Source organism: Phacochoerus africanus, chromosome 8 (genome assembly GCF_016906955.1).
Source record: "Phacochoerus africanus isolate WHEZ1 chromosome 8, ROS_Pafr_v1, whole genome shotgun sequence".
In the NCBI taxonomy this organism is placed as follows: domain Eukaryota; kingdom Metazoa; phylum Chordata; class Mammalia; order Artiodactyla; family Suidae; genus Phacochoerus; species Phacochoerus africanus.
Genome location: NC_062551.1, coordinates 156,178,477 through 156,198,368, shown reverse-complemented (window position 1 = coordinate 156,198,368; position 19,892 = coordinate 156,178,477).

Genomic DNA, 19,892 nt, shown 5'->3' with positions numbered 1-19,892 from the left:
TCTCCCAGAAAACCCAAGCAGACTGACTCCTGCCCAATGGGTATGGATTCAAAAGGCCAAGTACAGTTTATGGTGGTTATGAGGTTGCTTCCCTCGATTGTATGAAGCTGAGCCACATGCAATCACCAACACCCTAATCTTCTCTAATGCTAATTTCCACTTTGATTCCAGTTACTAAACTTCCTCTTAGGCTCAAGGCTACCAGCCTTATAAGCAGAGTCAACACAGGGAAAACTATGGGATGGCCAAGGGGAAAACAAAAGTGATTGTTGTTGGCTATTGCTTATGTCAAGAATTATGCTGGGCACTTTTTACATTAAATAAACACTCAACCCTGATTATGTACAACCATCTCATTCAACCTCTAAGCTCTGTTAAGTTTATTTTACATAAAAGGTAATTTAAGTGCTTAAAGAGCCCCAAAGATGATTTGGTACAGTTTTGACCCAGTTCCTGCATAAATGAAGCCTAAGTTAAAGATTTTGTGTTAACACTTTGCTGAGGAACAAAACCCAAGTAAGCAGGAGTGAAGGAAAAGGAAGAGTGAGGCAAAGGAGGATGAGAGAAAATATAGCCATGCATTCTGCGTTGCCACAGCCTGGTGAAAAGCTTCTGGACGTCTTTGGGAGACAAGTCCTCTGGCCATCTTCAGAGAAGCTCTCTGAAGCTGCTGTGTCTCCAAACTGTGTATGGAAGACAGTATTTGGTGGGAGCTAGGAGCTGGAGGACAGTCAGGGATGGCCCCATGGTGCATCAACTCTCCAGCACTTCTAGGTGGTCAACTGAAGATATTAGAAAATTGGTACCATGGTGACTCAGCCCTTACAGAAGGCAATAGGATAGTGGTCCGGGTTCAGGCAGACAGTGGCAGGACAAGACCTCAAGAGACCCAAGGGATTAGGGGCAATCGCCTCTTGTGCTGATGGTCCCTGCAGACCCCTCTCTTTGTAGCAACAGCAGAGACTTTAGAGACCAGAGTCCCAGGGCATGGGAACAAATGTGTCTCCTCTTGGTCTGTTAAGAAAGCCAGATGAAGGGACCGATCATGGTTAGGGCATAATCAGTTAGGATACATGGACCTGTTTTCCCTTTTTCCCTTTGAACTATTCCTAAAATGTTTCAACTAAAAACAGCACTGAAAGGACAGGTAAATTGGAACACTATAAACATCTTTTAGGTTCTGAAGATCAGGTGCCATTTAAAACCTAATATTTTCCTTTAGGTAATTTCACAGTTATAAAAGGTGATTTTAATTTTCATTGCAGAAATACTAAAGAAAGTTTGGAAATGATCTAGAAGGGTAAGGAAGAACTTTAAAAAGTCACTCATATCAACAATACCTAGAAGCGACCATTGGTAGTAACATATGTATGTAAGCACATACGAAAAAAAAATCATTAAAACTGCATAGAAGCAGTGTTTTGGGTATATATTTCTTAAAAATATATTTTATTGTGCTAAAGTATATATAACATAAAATATGCTATTTGAGACATTTTTAAAGAGTATAATTCAGTGGCATTAGTACTCCTTCTACTTTCCTAGTCCTGTTGTTGTGGGACCCAACTAAGTATGTCTCTTGGAAACCCCAGGCCTATGACAATGGCAGAAGGTCAGCTTTAGTAATCACGGCCTGATAAATGAAGTGATGAAGATTCAGAGGTATAGAATGGGGGTCTGATGAGGTGCAATGAATGCTTCAAAGATGTTGGAGAAACACCGAGAACATTTGCTGTACTTCTGTGGGGTCCTCAAAGAGTAAGAAAAGGTCTATCTGCTTGCTTAAACCAGAGCCCAGAGATCTGCAAGTCTCCAGTTTTGTGCCCACCATTGAAGGGTGGGATCTCTGTGTCAAAATCATCTGTCCCAGTGCTGAAACTCCCAGCATCCAGAAGAGACACGGATTTCTTTCTGAGCCAGACCTGGGCCTTTCGGTGATGAGGGTCTGGATCACCCTACTAGGCAAGCTACCTTTGGCCTGCTGAAGTACATGTGAGCTTGGGAGAAACCCAGAGTGGATAATGGAGGAAGGGGATATTGACTATCAGTTACAGCCTAGGGACTTCTGCACTAGTGGAGACTGGAGATTGTTGCACTAAGTCATCTGCATTTATTAAGTCTCAAGGAGACTGCAGTGGGCAAATGCACTGAGCCATCTCAAGATGGAGCAGAAATAGTGGTTGGGGAGTTCCCCTTGTTGCTCAGAAACAAATCTGACTAGCATCCACGAGGACACAGGTTTGATCCCTGGTCTTGCTCAGTGGGTTAAGGATCTGGCATTGCCATGAGCTGTGGTGTAGGTTGCAGATGTGGCTTGGATCTGGCATTGCTGTGGTTGTGTTGTAGGCTGGTGGATACAGCTCCGATTCGACCCCTAGACTGGGAACTTTCATATGCCTCAGGAGTGGCCCGAAAAAGCCCCCCACCCCCTGTGCCCAAAAAAGAAAGAGAAATAGTGATGGGCATGGCTGTTGTGAGGGATTCAGATGCTTCTTGTGCTCTGCCTCCTGCCCTTCAGCCCCCCTTCACTTCACCCATCACTGCAGCACCAGCGTTGCACAGGTATACATTTTCAGCAACTCCAGTTTGCTTTCTGCCCCACATCTTCACTGATACCTCAGAATGGGAGGTTCTTGGGAACTCACTCAATACCAATGCTGTTACTGACCAGGGCTCTTAGCCTTCCTAATCAATAGAAATTGCTGAGCCCAGACACAAAATTCCGACATGCCTTTATCTGGGGCTCCTGCTGCAGCAGGAGGAAGTGAAAACAATTAACAGCTCACTTCTGGAGCTGGGACGGTGAGCAGGTTCCTTATATGTGGTGAGGGTAGAGCCACCCTGTGCCAGAGAGGTGGCTTAGGTGGTTTGCTCAACCCTTTGGTGACAGTGTGTGCAGGGTGCATGCACAGTGCCCTGCTTTTACTACTATTTTGTGTCTTGTCCATAATCTGCCCCAACTGCACAGGCATGATGTTATTTTTAGTCCCTTAGAGTTTCTTAGTATCTTGCTGCTTGAGGAGATAAAGAAACATTTTTCCAGGTGCAAGCACTGCAACAAAGTGTCCCAGTCCCCAGGTCCCAGCCTGTCTCAATGCTTGTGCTGCCCTAGACAGAGGGAGGCAACACCCATGGGTAAGCCTTGACTGACAGGGAATGGAGTCAGATGTAACTCCCCCCACCCCATCAATTGAGTGGATGATTCAAAGGCACATTCTCCACAGCCCATCATAGAGGCCCAGTGGGACTGAGGCCCCCTTCCTCAGAGGTGACAAGCTCATAATGCATCATTGCCCTGGCTTTCCCACTTGTACTGGCTCACTCTTACCATCCCCCCACTCCTCTTTCCTGAAATAACTTTCCAAAATAAATTACATGCTAGCAAGTCCTTATCTTAGGCTATGCTTTGTAAGAGAAACCAGGCTAAGATTAATAGTATGTATCCAACTCTACCTAACTATCATAAGCCTGTCTCCCTATCATAAGATACATAAACATTTTTAATGGTTGTAACATAAGACAGGCTCTCCAGCCACACTGCCTGTCAAATAACTGCCTGTTCAGTAAACTTGGATGAGTTATTTAACTTTTTGGTGTCGGTTTTCTTATACATAAAATGGTGATGGTAGTAATAATACCCTCACAGGATTATTGAGAAAATTAATATATTAATTCAGATTAAGTGCTTTGAACTTTGCCTGTCACAGAATCGCTAACACATCGTGGTTTCCATTATTTTTTATTATCACAGCGAATTGGCTAATGACAATTTTCTCACTGTTTCCACAATTTTCCTGCTGTTAAATAATGTGCTATGTGAACCATGTCGGCATGAACAGCGTCTGCGACAGTTGTGTTCACTGTGCAAACAATCTCTGTGTAAACTGTGTCTGTATTTCAGAATAATTCCTTGGGATAGATTTCTAGAAATAGTATTTATGGGTCCAAACAGCCCATGCCTACTGCTATGGCTAACACTTAGCACACTCCATTGTAATATCCTGTCATGGCTAAAGGCCCTAAGATGAAAATCCTTAGGATGGGAGATAGGCTTTTTGATTCTCATTGTATCCCCAGCACTTGACAAACTAAGCCCTCCTCTATGCCAGCCCAAATGTTCAATAAACAGAGACTACAGTGTGGAGACATATTTCTGAAGTGTTTCCCAGGACAGGTGACACATCCTTAATACCTTTGTAGTGAGCCTGTAGAGTATAATGATCTAAAATTGATCAGGACATGCAGGACATTTAGTTAGAAACTCCCACAAGACAGACCTATAATCAGAGTTTACAAGGATTGACACTCAGGATATATGACTGTAATATAAACGTATGCATCCACCCCCATTAAAAAAAGCAAACATGTTTCATATTCCAACTGTGTCAATAACCAAGGGGCAGAAATGAATCCCATAAGAAAACAAACATTTGGCCTTCATAATTAAAAGTCAATATTAGACGAAGACCCCAAATAGGCCAGGCAATTACCTGCCTCCTCTTAGCTCATGCCTTGATGATTCCTCCCTACATACCTTGGGAGGAACAGCTGTTTTGCCAAGGCTCACCTGGTTAGAATTTTTCATGGACTGTGACTTCAAGAAAGAAAAAAAAAAGCCCAGTCAAGCAAAACTGTGCAAATTAATTTGGGTTTATATTACCAAGTGTGTATCCCAACCGGGTGTCTGAAGGAAAACTGAAACATAAAATGCCATATAAAACAGAAGAATAATTGACCACTTTGGAAGCAATAAAATTAGTACCTTCTGGGAAATTAAACTCAGAGTTACAAAGGAGTACTAACTGATGGAAACAGACAAGGTACACAAGTAGTAATTTGGAGATGGTAGGATTTTAAGACAGTTTAAACTGTTACTGTATATCTTCTGCCTATTACTGTGATGTGTGCCAAAGGGATGTGTATGAGGACACTCTCCTCCAGATTTATAGTCACAATACAATGCATGTTGTAACAAATCGCAATGGGAACACAGATGCTGGGGCAGTAAGTTGTGCTTGTCATCAGGAGGTGGTTTTAGAGAAATTGTATTGTTATATATGTTTCTAGGTATAATGAAGACACAAGGTGAGTCACTTTGCCCTTTGGGAGACAAAAGTATTCTGCTGAATTCCAGTCTCTCAAGATGAGAAACTCACTGCCATTCTCTTCTCCTTGAGAGTCTTGGGTGGGAATTTTCTGGGCAGGTTTGTATTTCTCCTGGTTATAATGGCTGTGGCTATGGGTTTCTGATTCTCATGAATTAGGTCATTTTATCAATCACCTGCTGTCCACACACATGCAATCCATTTTCCACATTACATCATCCCACACTGTAAACCACCCCATCCCTTACTCCCACAGACACCAATGATGCCAGCTGTGCAGCACCAGACTCTTATGGAGTGGTTGGACTGGGCTGGGGGGGGGCTCTCATAGCATCAATCACAATCTCAACTTGAGTATTTAAATATTCTTAAGTCATATAACTACTTGGCCACTAGGAGTTTCTAATGGTCTAACTGTCTTCTCCCCCTTTGACTCTGCTTCTCAATGCTGTTCACCCCAAAATCCCAGTACTTGTTGCTTAATTATTCTGTGTTAAAATTTTTATTTCATTTTTTAAAAATTGAGGTATAGTTGATTTATAGTATAAGTTTCAAGTGTACAGCAGTGGTTCACAACTTTTAAAGATTATATAGTTACTGCAAAATATTGACTATATTCCCTGTGCTGTACAATATATCCTTTTAGGTGTTTTGTTGTTTTTTTGTTTGTTGTTGTTGTTTTTTTTTTTTTTTTTGCTTTCTAGGGCCATACAGCATATGGATAGAAGTTCCCAGACTAGGAGTCGAATTGGAGCTACAGCTGCCAAACCTACACTATAGCCATAGCAACACCAGATCCGAGCCACATCTGCCATATCCTTAACCCACTGAGTGGGGCCAGGGATCAAACCAGCATCCTCATGGATACTAATTGGGTTTGTTACCTCTGAGCCACAATGGAAACTCCCTCCTTGTAGCTTATTTTATATATAGTAGTTTATACCTCTTAATGCCCTACCCCTACCTTACCATTCTCCCTTTCCTTCTCCCCACCATTAACCATTATTTTACTTTCCATGTCTGTGAAACTGTTTTGTTATATTCACCACTTTATTTTTTAGATTCCATGTATAAGTATATCATACAGTATTGTCTTTCTTTGACGTTCACTAAGCAAAATACCCTCCAAGTCCATCTATGTCATTGCAAATAGGAAAATCTCATATTCTTTTTATGACCGTGTATATGTACCACATCTTCTTTATCATTTCATCTGTTGATGGACACTTGCTGATGTGAAAATTGGCGTGCGTGTGTCTTTTCAAATTAGTGTTTTTGTTTTCTTCAGATAAATGCCCAGGAGTGGAATTGCTGAATCATATAGTAGTTCTATTTATGGTGTTTTGAGGAACCTCCATACTATTTTCCATAGTGGCTGTACCCATTTATATTTTCAACAACAGAGCATGAGGGCTCCATTTCCTCCACATCACTGCCAATATTTGTCACTTGTTTTTTTTTCTATATATATTGATTTTTATTTTTTTCCATTATAGCTTGTTTACAGTATGCTGTCAATTTTCTACTGTATAGCATGGTGACCCAATGATACATACATGTATATATTCTTTTTTCTCACATTATCATGCTCCATCATAAGTGACCAGACATAGTTCCCAGTGCTACACAGCAGGATCTCATTGCTAATCCATTCCAAAGGCAACAGTCTGCATCTAACCCCAGTACCTCATCCATTCCACTCTCTCCCCCTCCCCCTTGTGGTCTTTTTGATGATAGCTACTCTGATAGGCATGAAATGATATCTCATTGTGGTTATATTTGCATTTCTCTGATGATTAGCAATATTGAGCATCTTTTCATGTGACTGTTGGCTTCCGGTATATCGTTGGAAAAATGTCTGAATAAATGTTCTGCCCATTTTTTAATTGAGTTTTTTTATAGAGTTGTATGTACTATTTATATATTTTTAATATTCTTATCTGTCATATCATTTGCAAATGTTTTGAAATATTTGGATTATCTTTTCATTTTGTTAATGTTTCTTTTACAGTACAAAAGAGCTTTTAAGTTTAATTAGGTCTCCTTTGTTTATTCTGTTTGTCTCCTTTGCCTTAGAAGTAGATTTTTAAAAATATTGCTGTGATTTATGTCAAAGAGTGTTTTGCCTATGTTTTCTTCTAGGAGTTTTATGGCTTCCAGTCTTACATTTAGTTCTTTAATATTTTTTTGAGCTTATTTTCGTGTAAGGTGTGAGAAAATATTCTAATTTCATTCTTATACATGTAGCTGTCCAGTTTTATTGTATATCAGGAAGAGAATTAGTAAACGGACTTTTTGCCATTGTATGTTCTTGCCTTCTTTTTCATAGATTAATTAACCATAGCGTGTGGATTTATTTCTGAGTTATCTATTCTGTTCAATTAGTCTATGTATCTTTTTTTATGCCAGTATCATACTGTTTGATTACTGTAGCTCTGTAGTATAGTCTGAAGTCTGGGAGCAAAACACCTCCATTTCTGTTATTTCTCAAATTGTTTTGGCTATTCAAGATCTTCTGTGTTTCCATATAAATTTTAAAATTATTTGTTCTAGTTCTGTCTGTGAAAAATGCTGTTGGTATTTTATAGGGATTACATTGACTCTGTAGATTGCCCTAGGTATTATGGTACTTTTAATAATATTAATTCTTCTAATCCATGAACATGGTATATCCTTCTGTTTGTGTTTTCTTTCATCAGTGTCTTACAATTTTCTTAGCAACTTACTTAGGTTTATTCTTAGGTATTTTATTCTTTTTTATGTGATGGTAAATTGGATTATTTCTTTAATTTCTCATTTTGATAATTCATTGTTAAGTGTATAGAAATACAACAGATATCATATATTAACTTTGTATCCTGTAACTTTACCGAATTCATTGATGAGCTCTAGTAGTTTTCTAGGGTTGTCTTTAAGATTTTGTATGTATAGTATTATGTCATATGCAAACAATGGCAGTTTGCCTTCTTCCTTTCCAATTTGGATTATTTTTATTAAAAAAATTATTTATTTTTGTATAATTGCTGTGTTCAGGACTTCTAATATTATGTTGAATAAAATGGCATGAGTGGGTACCCTTCTCTTGTTCCTGATCCTAGAGAAAATGCTTTCAGATTCTCACCATTGAGTATGATGCCATCTGTGGGTTTGTCCTACCTGACCTTTATTATGTTTAGGTATGTTCCCTCAATAACCACTTTCTGGAGAGTTTTAATCATAAATTGATGTTGAATTTTGTTGAAAACTTTTTTTGCTTCTATTGAGATGAGCACATAGTTTTTCTCTGCAATTTGTTAATGTGATACATGATATTGATTGACTTTCAGATACAGAAGCATTATTATATCCTTGGTACAAAACCGATTATGTTGGATGATCTTTTAACTATATCGTTAGATTTGGTTTGCTAATATTTTGATTTTTTTTGCATCTATGTTCAGTAATTTTGGTGTATAATTTTATTTTTTCTGATATCTGTCTGGTTTTGGTATTAGGATGATGCTAACTTCCTAGAATGAGTTTGAAATCATCCTCATCTGTAGCTTTTTGGAATAATTTGAGGATAAGTGTTGATTCTTCTCTACATACATGGTAGAATTCACCTGTGATGCCATCTGGTCCTAAATTTTTTTTTTAGTTTATTTATCATCATCATTATTATTATTACTGATTTAATTTCAGAATTGTTAATTGGTCTGTTTGTATTTTCTATTTCTTCCTGGTTCAGTCTTAAGAGATTATACATTTTTAAGAATTTGTCCATTTCTTCTACATTGTAAATTTTATTGGCATATATTTTCTGTAGTAATTTATAACTGATACTGCAGACATTCAAAGGATTATAACTTCTTTTATATTTCTGACTGTTTTGATTTGGATCCTTTTTTCTTGAGTCTGGCTACAGGCTTATAAATTTTATCTTTTCAAACAACCAGTTCTTAATTTCATTGATCTTTTCTATTTTTTTTCAGCTTCTAATTCATATATTTCTCCTCTGATTTTTAAGATTTCTTCCACAAGTTTGGGTTTGTAAAGTTAGGTGTAAAGTTATGTTGTTTGAGATTTTTCTTGTTTCCTAAAGTAAGCTTTTATTACAATAAATGTCCCTCTTAGAATTGCTTTTGTTGTATCCCATAGATTTTGGATTGGTGTTTTTATTTTCTTTTGTCTCCAGATATTTTTTTATTTCCTCTTTGAATTTTTGTATTGAACCATTAATTGTTTAGCCTCCATGTATTTGTGTTTTTTTCTAGTTTTTTTCTTGCAATTGATTTGTGGTCCCATAGCACTGTAGTCAGAAAGATGTTTAATATGATTTCAATTTTCTTAGATTTACTAAACTTATATTGTGGCCTAGAACAAGATCTATCCTGGAGAAAATTCCACATGGATTTGAAAAGAATATTCTGTTGTTTTGGGATGGAATGTTCTTTATATACTCATTAAGTCCATCTGTATATTGTGTCATTTAAGGCTAATGTTTACTTATTGATTTTCTGTATGAATGATCTGTCCATTGATGAAGGGAGGGGTTAAATTACCCTACTACTGTTGCATTATTGTTGGTTTTTCCCTTTATTTCTGTTAATATTTGTTTTATGTATTTAGGTGTTCCTATGTTGGGTACATATATATTTACAATAATTAGGTCTTGTTGGATTAATTCCTTGATCATTATAGTGCCCTTCTTTGACTCTTGCATAGTTTTTGTCTTAACATATATTTTGTCTGATTTAAGTATTGCTACCCCAGATTTCTTTTGATTTCCATTTGAACAGAATACATTTTCCCATCCCCTTACTTTCAGTCTGTGTGTATCTTTAGATCTGAAGTGACTCTTTTGTAGGAAGCATGTACACTGGTCTTGTTTTTACTATCTATTCTTGTTTTTTAATTAGAGCATTTAATCCATTTACATTTAAAATAACTATTGAGGAGTTCCGGTTGTGGTTCAGTGGGTAAAGAACCTCATACTGTTTGAGGATGTTGGTTCAATCCCTGGCCTCACTCTGTGGGTTAAGGATCCAGCATTGCCAAAAGCTGTGGAGTAGGTCACTGATGCAACTTAGATCTGGTGTTGCCATTGCTATTGTGTAGGCCTAAAGCTGCAACTCTGATTCTGTCCCTAGCCTGAGAACTTCCATATGCTGCAGGTGCAGCCATAGAAAAGAAAAAAAAAATAACAGTTGATACATATGTACTTTCTGCCCTTTTGTTAATTGCTTGGGATTATTTTGTAGTTCCTTTTATCGTTTGTTCTCTTGTGATTTGATGACTCTCTTTAGTGTAATATTTGGATTACATTTCTTTTTCATATTTGTGTATAAATAACTATTATAGATTTTTTGGTTTGTGGTTATCAAGAGATTTTATATAGCAATCTATATACGTACATGTGATCTCTTAATTTCAAATGAATTTTAATGACCATTTGTACTTTCCTCCCTCATGATTACTGTTTTTGACATATTCTACATATAATTATTTTGTGTATCCCTTAACTGCATATTGTATATAGTTGACTTTACTATTTTTTTCTTTTAACCTTCCCACTTTGTATGTAGTTGATTTTCTACCTTTAATGTATATTTATTTGTCTTTGCTGATGAGCTTTATCCTTTAGTAATTTTCATGTTTCTAGTTGTGCTCTATTCTTTTTGCTTAGAGAAATCCCTTTAAATATTTCTTCTAAGGCTGAGTTGCTGGTGCTGAACTTTTTAAGCTTTTGCTTGTCTGTAAATTTTTTGATGTTTCCATCAAAACTTAATGAGAGCCTTGCTAGGTAGAGTTTTCCCTTTCTTTCTTTCTTTCCTTCTTTCCTTCTTTCTTTCTTTCTTTCTTTCTTTCTTTCTTTCTTTCTTTCTTTCTTTCTTTCTTTCTTTCTTTCTTTCCTTCCTTCCTTCCTTCCTTCCTTCCTTCCTTCCTTCCTTCCTTCCTTCCTTCCTTCCTTCCTTCCTTCCTTCCTTCCTTTCTTATTTAGTTGCTTTTTAGGGCAACACCTGTGGCAAATGGACGTTCTCAGACTAGGGGTCAAATCAGAGCTGCAGTTGCCAGCCTATACCACAGCCACAAGAATGCCAGGTCTGAGCCATGTCTCTGATCTTCACCACAGCTCACAGCAGCACTGGATCCTTAACCCAGTGAGTGAGGCCAGGGATTGAACCCACATCCTCATGGATACTGGGTAGGTTCATAACCTGTTGAGCCACAACAGGAACTTCCATAGGAAGAGTATTTTTGGTTGTAGGATTTTCTTTGTCACCACCTTGAATATATTTTACCACTCCTTTCTGGCCTGTGGAGTTTCTGCTGAAATGTCAGCTAACAGCCTAATGGGAGGTTCCTTGTATATAACTTGCTGCCTTTTCCATTGCTGCTTTTTTTTATTTGAATCTTTTTAAAAATCATTTATTTATATATATATTTTTTCTACTGTACAGCATGGTGACCCAGTTACACATACATGTACACATTATTTTTTCTCACATTACATGTTCCATCATAGGTGACTAGACAGAGTTCCTAGTGCTACACAGCAGGATCCCATTGCTAATCCATCCTGAAGGCAACATTCTGCAACTATTTACCCCAAGCTCCCATTTCCCTCCCATTCCCTCCCCTTCCCCATTGGCAACCACAAGTCTATTCTGCAAGTCCATGATTTTCTTTTCTGTGGAAAGTTTCCTTTATGCCATATATTAGATTCCAGATATAAGTGATATCATATGGTATTTGTCTTTCTCTTTCTGACTTACCTAACTCAGGATGAGGGTTTCTAGTTCCATTCATGTTGCTGCAAATGGCATTATTTTGTTCTTTTTTATGGCCGACTAGTATTCCATTGTGTATATATACACACCACATCTTCCTAATCCAATCATCTGTCGAGGGACATTTGGGTTGTTTCCATGTCTTGGCTATTGTGAATAGTGCTGCAATGAACATGCGGGTGCATGTGTCTTTTTTAAGGAGAGTTTTGTCCGGATAAATGCCCAAGATTGGGATTGCTGGGTCATATGGTAGTTCTATGTATAACATTGCTGCTTTTTAATATTGCCTTTTAAATTTAATTTTTAGCATTCTCTGTACAATTTGTTTTGGTGTGTTACTCTTTGGGTTGATCCTGTTTGGAATTTTCAGATGTCCAAGTCCAGGAAGCACTGTTTTCCTTTTCACAGGTTAGGGAATTTACCTATTATGTCTTCAAATATTTTCTCTGCCCCTTTCTCTCTTCTCCTCTGAGACCCCTATAATGTATGAGTACACTTGATGTTGTCCCTTAAACTATATTATTTTCCTTCATTCTTTTTTTTTCTCTGTTAAACATCAGTGATTTTCACTATTCTGTCTTCCAGCTTGCTCTGTATCATTTGTTTCTCTGTGTCATTTAGTCTACTACTGATTCCTTCTAGCATATTTTTACTTTTAGTATTGTACTCTATCTCTTTAATATTTCTTTATATTCTCTAACTCTTTGTTAAAAGCTTCTGATTTCTCATTCTATGCATCCATTATTTTCTGAGTTCTTTGATCATCTTCACAACAGTTACTCTGAACTCTTTCTTGGGTTTTGCCTATTTTCATGTCACTTAGTTCTTACGTAATTTTATCTTGTTCCTTGATTTGAAACATGTTCCTCTGTCACCTCATTTTGCCTAAATTGTTATTTCTCTGTGTACAGGATGTTGATTACAATTCCTGACTTTGAAGAAGTAGCCTTTTATGGGAGATGTCCTCTGTGACCTAGCACCATACACTCCTCTAGTCACTAGAGCTGTATACTATAGGGTCCCCCTATGTGGGGTACATGGGTCCTTCTGTCATGGACAGCTGACTAGCCTTGATTGGCCCTCGCTCTATTGGATTCCAGGCCCTACCTTGTGCAGAGGCTATTGGCTGCTGTTTGTGGGAACTGGGTTGTGAGGTGGCTGTCTTTGGAAACCTGGGGTCCCTGGGACTAGTGCCAGCCAACTGGTAGGTATAGCCAGATGCTAAGACCTGGCTTCAGGGCCCGAGGGTCCCTGCTGATGTTGGACCACTGGTGGATAGGGCCGACCAGTCCTTTACATGGTCTGGTCTGATGCAGGCTCCTTTTATATTACTGCATCTGCCTAGGGTCCTGGAACATGTGAAATTTTGTGTGTCCCTTTTAAGGGTGGAGTCTATTTCCCCCGATTCTCTGGGACTCCCTAAAGTAAGCACCATTGGCCTTCAAAGCAGATGTCTGGGGACTTGTCTTTCAAGTGCAGGATTCCTGGGCTGGCTGTGTCTATGAAAGGAGGTGAGCCCAGTGTCTATTCTATTGTCTTGACTGATCCAATTGACTGTCCAGCAAGTGTGGGATGCATTTGTGCTTGTGTATATGGCTTTGGGCAATCTTAGGGTGGCAGAGTTACTAGCCTGTGCTGACACTTGGGGAACAAGCATCCAAGTATTTCATTTATATTTTTATAGGTTTCTATTTTTATATTTATCATGGTAGTTTTTTTTTAAATGTAGTACATTAGTAGGTATTTCAGGGGATAATGGTATCATAGGAAAAAAAAAAAACAGGAACATTGGGATCAGAAAGACTGATTTTCAAACCCTAAATCTTCTGAATTGTGTAACCATGGACCAGTAGTAAAATCTGAGCCTCCATGCCCTCAAATTAAAAATGGAGACACTATCAGCTATCTCTTAAAGTTGTTGGATGAGTTCATGACATGTTATATGGGGGCATCCATGGACAGACAGGGATAAAACATGGAGATTTTAGGAAAAGACTGAAGTAATCTGACAGGTATGGCCCAATGATCCTGTAGACAAATGGGCTTTTGTATATTTTTGTTTTTGTTTCTTGTCTGACTCACACTTTTTCAAGTCAAGTTAGTTGGAAACATTTTTTAACAGGATATTTCACATGAAAATCTGGTCTTTGGAATTTTAAAAGGTCAGGAGATCTTAAAAAGGAAAATCAGGCTTGCCTTCTGGCAACAGCTAGCTGGGACTTTAGTAACAACTGTCCCAGCATAGTGGGTTGGCTTCAGTTATTTCTGCTAGCTACTGGTCTCCATCAGTTTTTGGGTCTGAAATTCCCATTTGATGTGTGATTCCAGGGGCTGTGCTACTGAAGGAAAAAATGGAATACCTGGTATGAGAATGTGGACAGTCATGAAGATATCAGGACAAAACAGTTGAACTGGGGTTCTCCTGGAATGTCTGCAACACCTGGTTTCTAGAATAATGTAATGATGCGGGTGAAGGATAGTAAGGGGTGAGGATGGAGTGGGGACTAAAAGTTTAGACGAGGGCCAGCCTCAGCAATTCTGCAACAGTCACTCAGACTTGGCTGGCCTATTCTGTGCAGTTTTCACAGCAACAAGAATTGTAGTGTTCAGTGTCTAGGAGCCTATCATTTCCTTCTTGCCCTGTTTCCTCTTATCTTATCAAAACATGATTTCAGCAGCTAGAGAATGCAGGTAGGTAGGGGCCCCTCCGTCTGCTTATTCTTTCCATATGTGGGTTATCTAATTTTCTCAGAGGCCCTAGGGTTTGGGAGAACTACTTGTCCATTGTAATCACCTATGAGCTAGTATAAACTCAAGCTTTACTGAAATTTATTAGTCACTGACATGCCAAAAGGAAAAAAGGTTGAAAGAAACTAAGAAAACAGCCATTCAAGATTTTAATCTGATGTTCATTTGAGCGTGTTTGAGGTTTAAAAAAATAAAATAGCAGATCCATTTCTATCAGCATCCACACAATATCCTGCATAGATATTTTAAAGCTGATATGGTTTGTATAGACCACATTTCCAAAATAGCCCAAGAATGGCTTTCAGAAGCTCTCCCCTGATCCCCCAAAATCTAGTGTTGAAGCCCTCTCATGAGATATCAAAGCTTTGAGTCTGTATTAATTCTTGCTCTATAAATTCCAGATTGCCCAAAACATCTTTTGGGGGGAAGTTGGTATATGCCCTAGGGCAGCTGAATGTCTTTTTTATAAGCTGAAGAGCTGTTATATTAGTGTTTAGCAGTTTCTTAGAAAGTTCAAAGAGTTCCCCAGCCGCCTAATGGGTTAAGAATCTGGCATTATCATTGCTGTGGGCTGGGTCACTGATGTAGTGTGGGTTCGATCCCTAGCCTGGGAATTTCTTCATGATTTGGGCATAGCCAAAAAAAAAAAAATCTTGAACTTCATTTTTTTTTTTTTGGCCATGCCTGCAGCTTTCAGAAGTTCTGGGACCAGGGATCAAACCTGTGTTGTAGCGATGACAATGCCAGATCCTTAAATTTTAGGCCACCAGGGAACCCCCTACAACATCTTCTTTTTAAAGGTTAGGAGAATTTAGGCCCAAAGAATTCAGTAAGCAAGCCACCAAATCTTTACTTGTTATGGCACTGCAATATAGTGGAGTTGTGGTGCTTAAGGATGAGCAGATGAAATAAATAAGTAGATGTAAAATCATGACTGGGGTAAGTACTACAGAGAAGTATATCTATAGACAAGTTTAATATGGTCTGTTGAATGGTCTTTAAGGAAGCTATGACTAAGTAGAGATCTTAAGAATGCATAGGCATTAAAAAGTCTACAAATAGTAAATGCTGGAGTGGGTGTGGATAAAAGGGAACCTTCTTACATTGATGGTGGGAATGTAAATTGGTGCAGCTACTGTGGTGAACAGTACGGTAGTCCCTTAGAAAATTAAAAATAGAGTTGTCATATCAGCCGGCAGTCCCATTCCTGGGTGTATATTCAGAAAAAATTCTAATTTGGAAGGATACATGTGCCCCAATGTATGTCGCAGCAGTATTTACAATAGCCAAGACATGGAAGCAATCTAAATGCCAATCGACAGATGAATAAATAAAGACTATATAAAAAATATGTATATAAAACTACTCAGCCATAAAAAAATGAAATAATGCCATTTGCAGCAATATGGGTGGACCTAGAAATTATCATACCAAGTGAAGTAAGTCTGAAAGAGAATTACCATTTGACATCACTTATATGTGGAATCTAAAATATGATACAAGTGAACTTATTTACAAAATAGAAACAAACTAACAGACATTGAAAACAAATTTATGGTTACCCAAGTGTAAGAGAGGGAGTGATAAATTAGGAGTTTGGGATTAATGGATATAAAGTACTATATATAAAATAGATAAACAAGTCAAGGTCCTTCTGTATGGCACGAGGAACTATATTCAAAATCCTGTAATAAACTTTAATGGAAAAGAACATATGTATACACACACACACACATTATATATATATATACACACACATAATACATATATTAAATATATTAAATATATATATACTGAATATATACATATGTGTGTGTGTATAAACCAAATCACTTTGCTGAACAGCAGGAGTTGGTACGACATTGTAAATCATCTATACTTTCATAATAAATAAATACAACGAACAGTTAGATTTGCATCATGGGCAGCAGCAGAGGGAATGCTCTGTGTATTGTTCATTATCCACCATTCCTGCATTATATCGCTCCAAACAAGCTTAGAATGTTGCTACTCCTGCTTCTAATTATCTATAGACATTTCTATGCAGTGCACTATCCTAGTCATTGCAAATGCTTGATTACTTTTAGTCCAAAGTCCAGGGTCTGTACAGAATCCATATTTACTGAGAATTCTGCTTTGTCTCCTGTGTTTGCTTACTTTCTTGTGGAAGTGCTAATTGACAGAAAATATTTCCAAAGATTTCCAACTCTTCTAAATCTGCAAGGAGGCTAAAGGAGGAACTCCCTAATTGGACTTTAAGTCAAATTTTTTTCCCTCTTAATTGGTTGTGAGAGGAAGTCAGTGACCAATGAAATGATGTGCAGATTGTTCCCACATTCAAGCTGGTCCTGCTCATGTTGTTACATGGGATTAGAATAACTGGAACATACTAACAACAAGAACTGTGATGAGAGGCACCTGGACATCTTGACCACATTTTGTGGTAATGATCATTGGATGGTTCATTAGTGAGAACATTAACAAGATTAAGCAAATGTTTCTGCTGAATGAGCTCCAGTCGAAATTATATTGTTTTTGGCCAAAGACATCATGAGACACATAGAGTAGAGGGTAGTTATATTTTAATAGTTGTATTGAAACAATCACTTTCAAAAAGTCATCCAAACCTTGTTTAAAGAATTAGGTCCAAAAAAAAAAAAAAAGAATTAGGTCCACAAAAAGAATCAGACCCATACATTGTGTTGTCACTTAAAATATAATGCAAAAAACCCCCTTAGCTTCTATTTTTTAAATATAGATATAAAGTATGTACATAAAATGTACATAGCAATAATAATAGATTAGTATCCACTATCTCGGGAAAAGTAGTTAAAATCAATATTACCTCAAGAAAACCGCAGTTGATTCCAAATTCTCTGGATAGGATTAAAATGAACATAGTATAACACAAATGAAATTGAGATACCTAGTGGTCCAGCCTTAGAATAATGTCATATTTTAAAAAGCAGTAAATTATTTTTTTCACATTAAATATTTCAAAAATACAAAAGGGGGAGAATTTATATACGATGTATTGTCACATTTCTTAAGTTTTCTTTCCTGTCTCTCTCACATGCAAAGCAGTCCTTTGATAGTCTCCTTGCCCTTTCCATACTTTGCACATTCTCTCCAAACCTAAACTTTATCAGCTCACATTTTTGTAAAAATTGCTGGATTTATTACTTATCTTCTGCCACAAAATGCCTGCCCTTTCTAATGTAAATTACTAAGAAGGTCATGCAGCATCTCTCAGTTCTCTCCCTTATACTTATCCTAATTCCAAGAAATAAATGTCTAGGAATCACCCCAGTAAAGATTGATTTTTCTGGAAAACATACCTATGTGAGAGAGGAAGAAGGTGTGACTCTGATGGGGGAATAATTTAATGTACAAATATCCACAACCCCTTTGCTTTAAATTTATAGATCCATCTACTCCAGTGTATTCTAGATCCCTTTAATGAAAAGAATGAGCATGACCATGCAGATAATGGTCCTTTGGCAATTTAATTAAGCACTATACTAGGATTTAGGTTTACTAACAAGCCTGCTGTAAATAGTTTTAAAATTTATTTGGTTGGTGGAGTCTTTTGGCAGTTATTACTTTAAGAAATAATTGCTGAGTATCTAACACGTGGATCTTGGAGATTCTGAGATCAATCAGATAACCTCTGCCCCTGTGGAGCTTTCATTTCATTATGGCCCCTTAAGACATCACCTTCCTTTGGGGCAGTGGATGATAGAAGGTCCTGTGTAACCTCCTGCAGCAAAGTCAGCACTCTAAAGTCAGAACAGGAAAGTCTGAGAAGCATTGATCTGTCACCTTATAAGAACAGCATTAATCCCTCTGTAACCATATGCAATGCCTCCCTGGGGAGTCTCCCTTGACTAGTGTTCAGAACCACTTGATTATTCCTACCTCAGAATCTATTTGATTCTCCTTGCACATGAACCAGGTGCCCTAATTAAATGAATCTATTTCAGCCAAATAAGGGAGCTGAGTTTCCAGGAGCTAAGTAGAATACTAACTTTGGTTATTGTCCTCTCATGCTAGTCCCACACTTATTCTGTATCATTTCTTGAGCACCTGAGTTATGAAAAGCATTGTGGTTGATGCCAGCAGAAACAGCAACATTGAGCTTCCTGTGATGGGAATGGTCTGATTGGGTGAAAGAGAGTAGATGGAAAGTGGGGACTTTCATATGTTATTAGATACCAAAGCCCATAAATGTAATTGCGAGGAAGTATGGAAATCCAAAGTTCTATAATCATAAAAAAAAGGCGTTTGACTCAGTAGGCAGGCAGAGTGTGCTAATAGAGAAATCTTCACGGAAGAGACTCCAGAAATGAGTTACGAAGGATTAGTGGGTACTTCATCAAAGCAAGAGCAGGCAGGATACACCTTTGAGTAAGTAAGCCAGTATTCTCTAGGAAGCAGAGCCTGAGGCAAGGATTAAAGTGCTAATGATTTATTTAAGGGGTACAAAGCCAAGGCATTAAGGATGAGGAAAAAGGGAAGTGAGGCAAGGAAGGGTTGAGACTGAAGCAATGGGAAGTGATGCATTATATTGGCAACTGCTTTGTAATAAACTGGATAGATAATGCATATCTATGTTTGGATGGTGTGGGATTTCTCCAGAGAGGTTGCAAGGAGAAGTTTCACTTGAGAATAGTTGATGTGAGAGAAGATTTTATCTCCCCAGCTATCTCCCATACCTTGTTGCCTTTTGGTCAAAATTTATAGCAAGATTTTTATTTTGGTTCCTTTTCACCTACTTGGGCTGCCAGATCCACTCCCATGCTAGACTAGAAGTAGCTGGAGGAGCCCCAAACACCAGGTATGCACCTAGTCAGCCTGGATGTGGGCTATCAGGTGACTGTTGGCCTCAGGTAGGTCCTTGGTGAGTGGAAAATCCTAGGAGAATCATCTGTAATGAGTCCAGGAAATGAGTAGTGTCAAGGGACCCTGAGAAGGATCATGCAATTTCTGATACAATGCATCTGCTATACTGAATGCAGAACACTTTTCCAAGTACCTCCAATTTTTTTTTTTTTTTTTTACTTTTGTTAGGGCCAAACCTGCAGTATGTGGAAATTTCCCAGGCTAGGGGTTGAATCGGAGTTGCAGCTGCTGGCCTATGCCACAGCCACAGCCACACTAGATCTGACCCCATCTGCAACCCACACCACAGCTCATGGCAATGCCAGATTCTTAACCCACTGAGCAAGGCCAGGGATTAAACCTGCATCCTCATGGATACTAGTCAGAT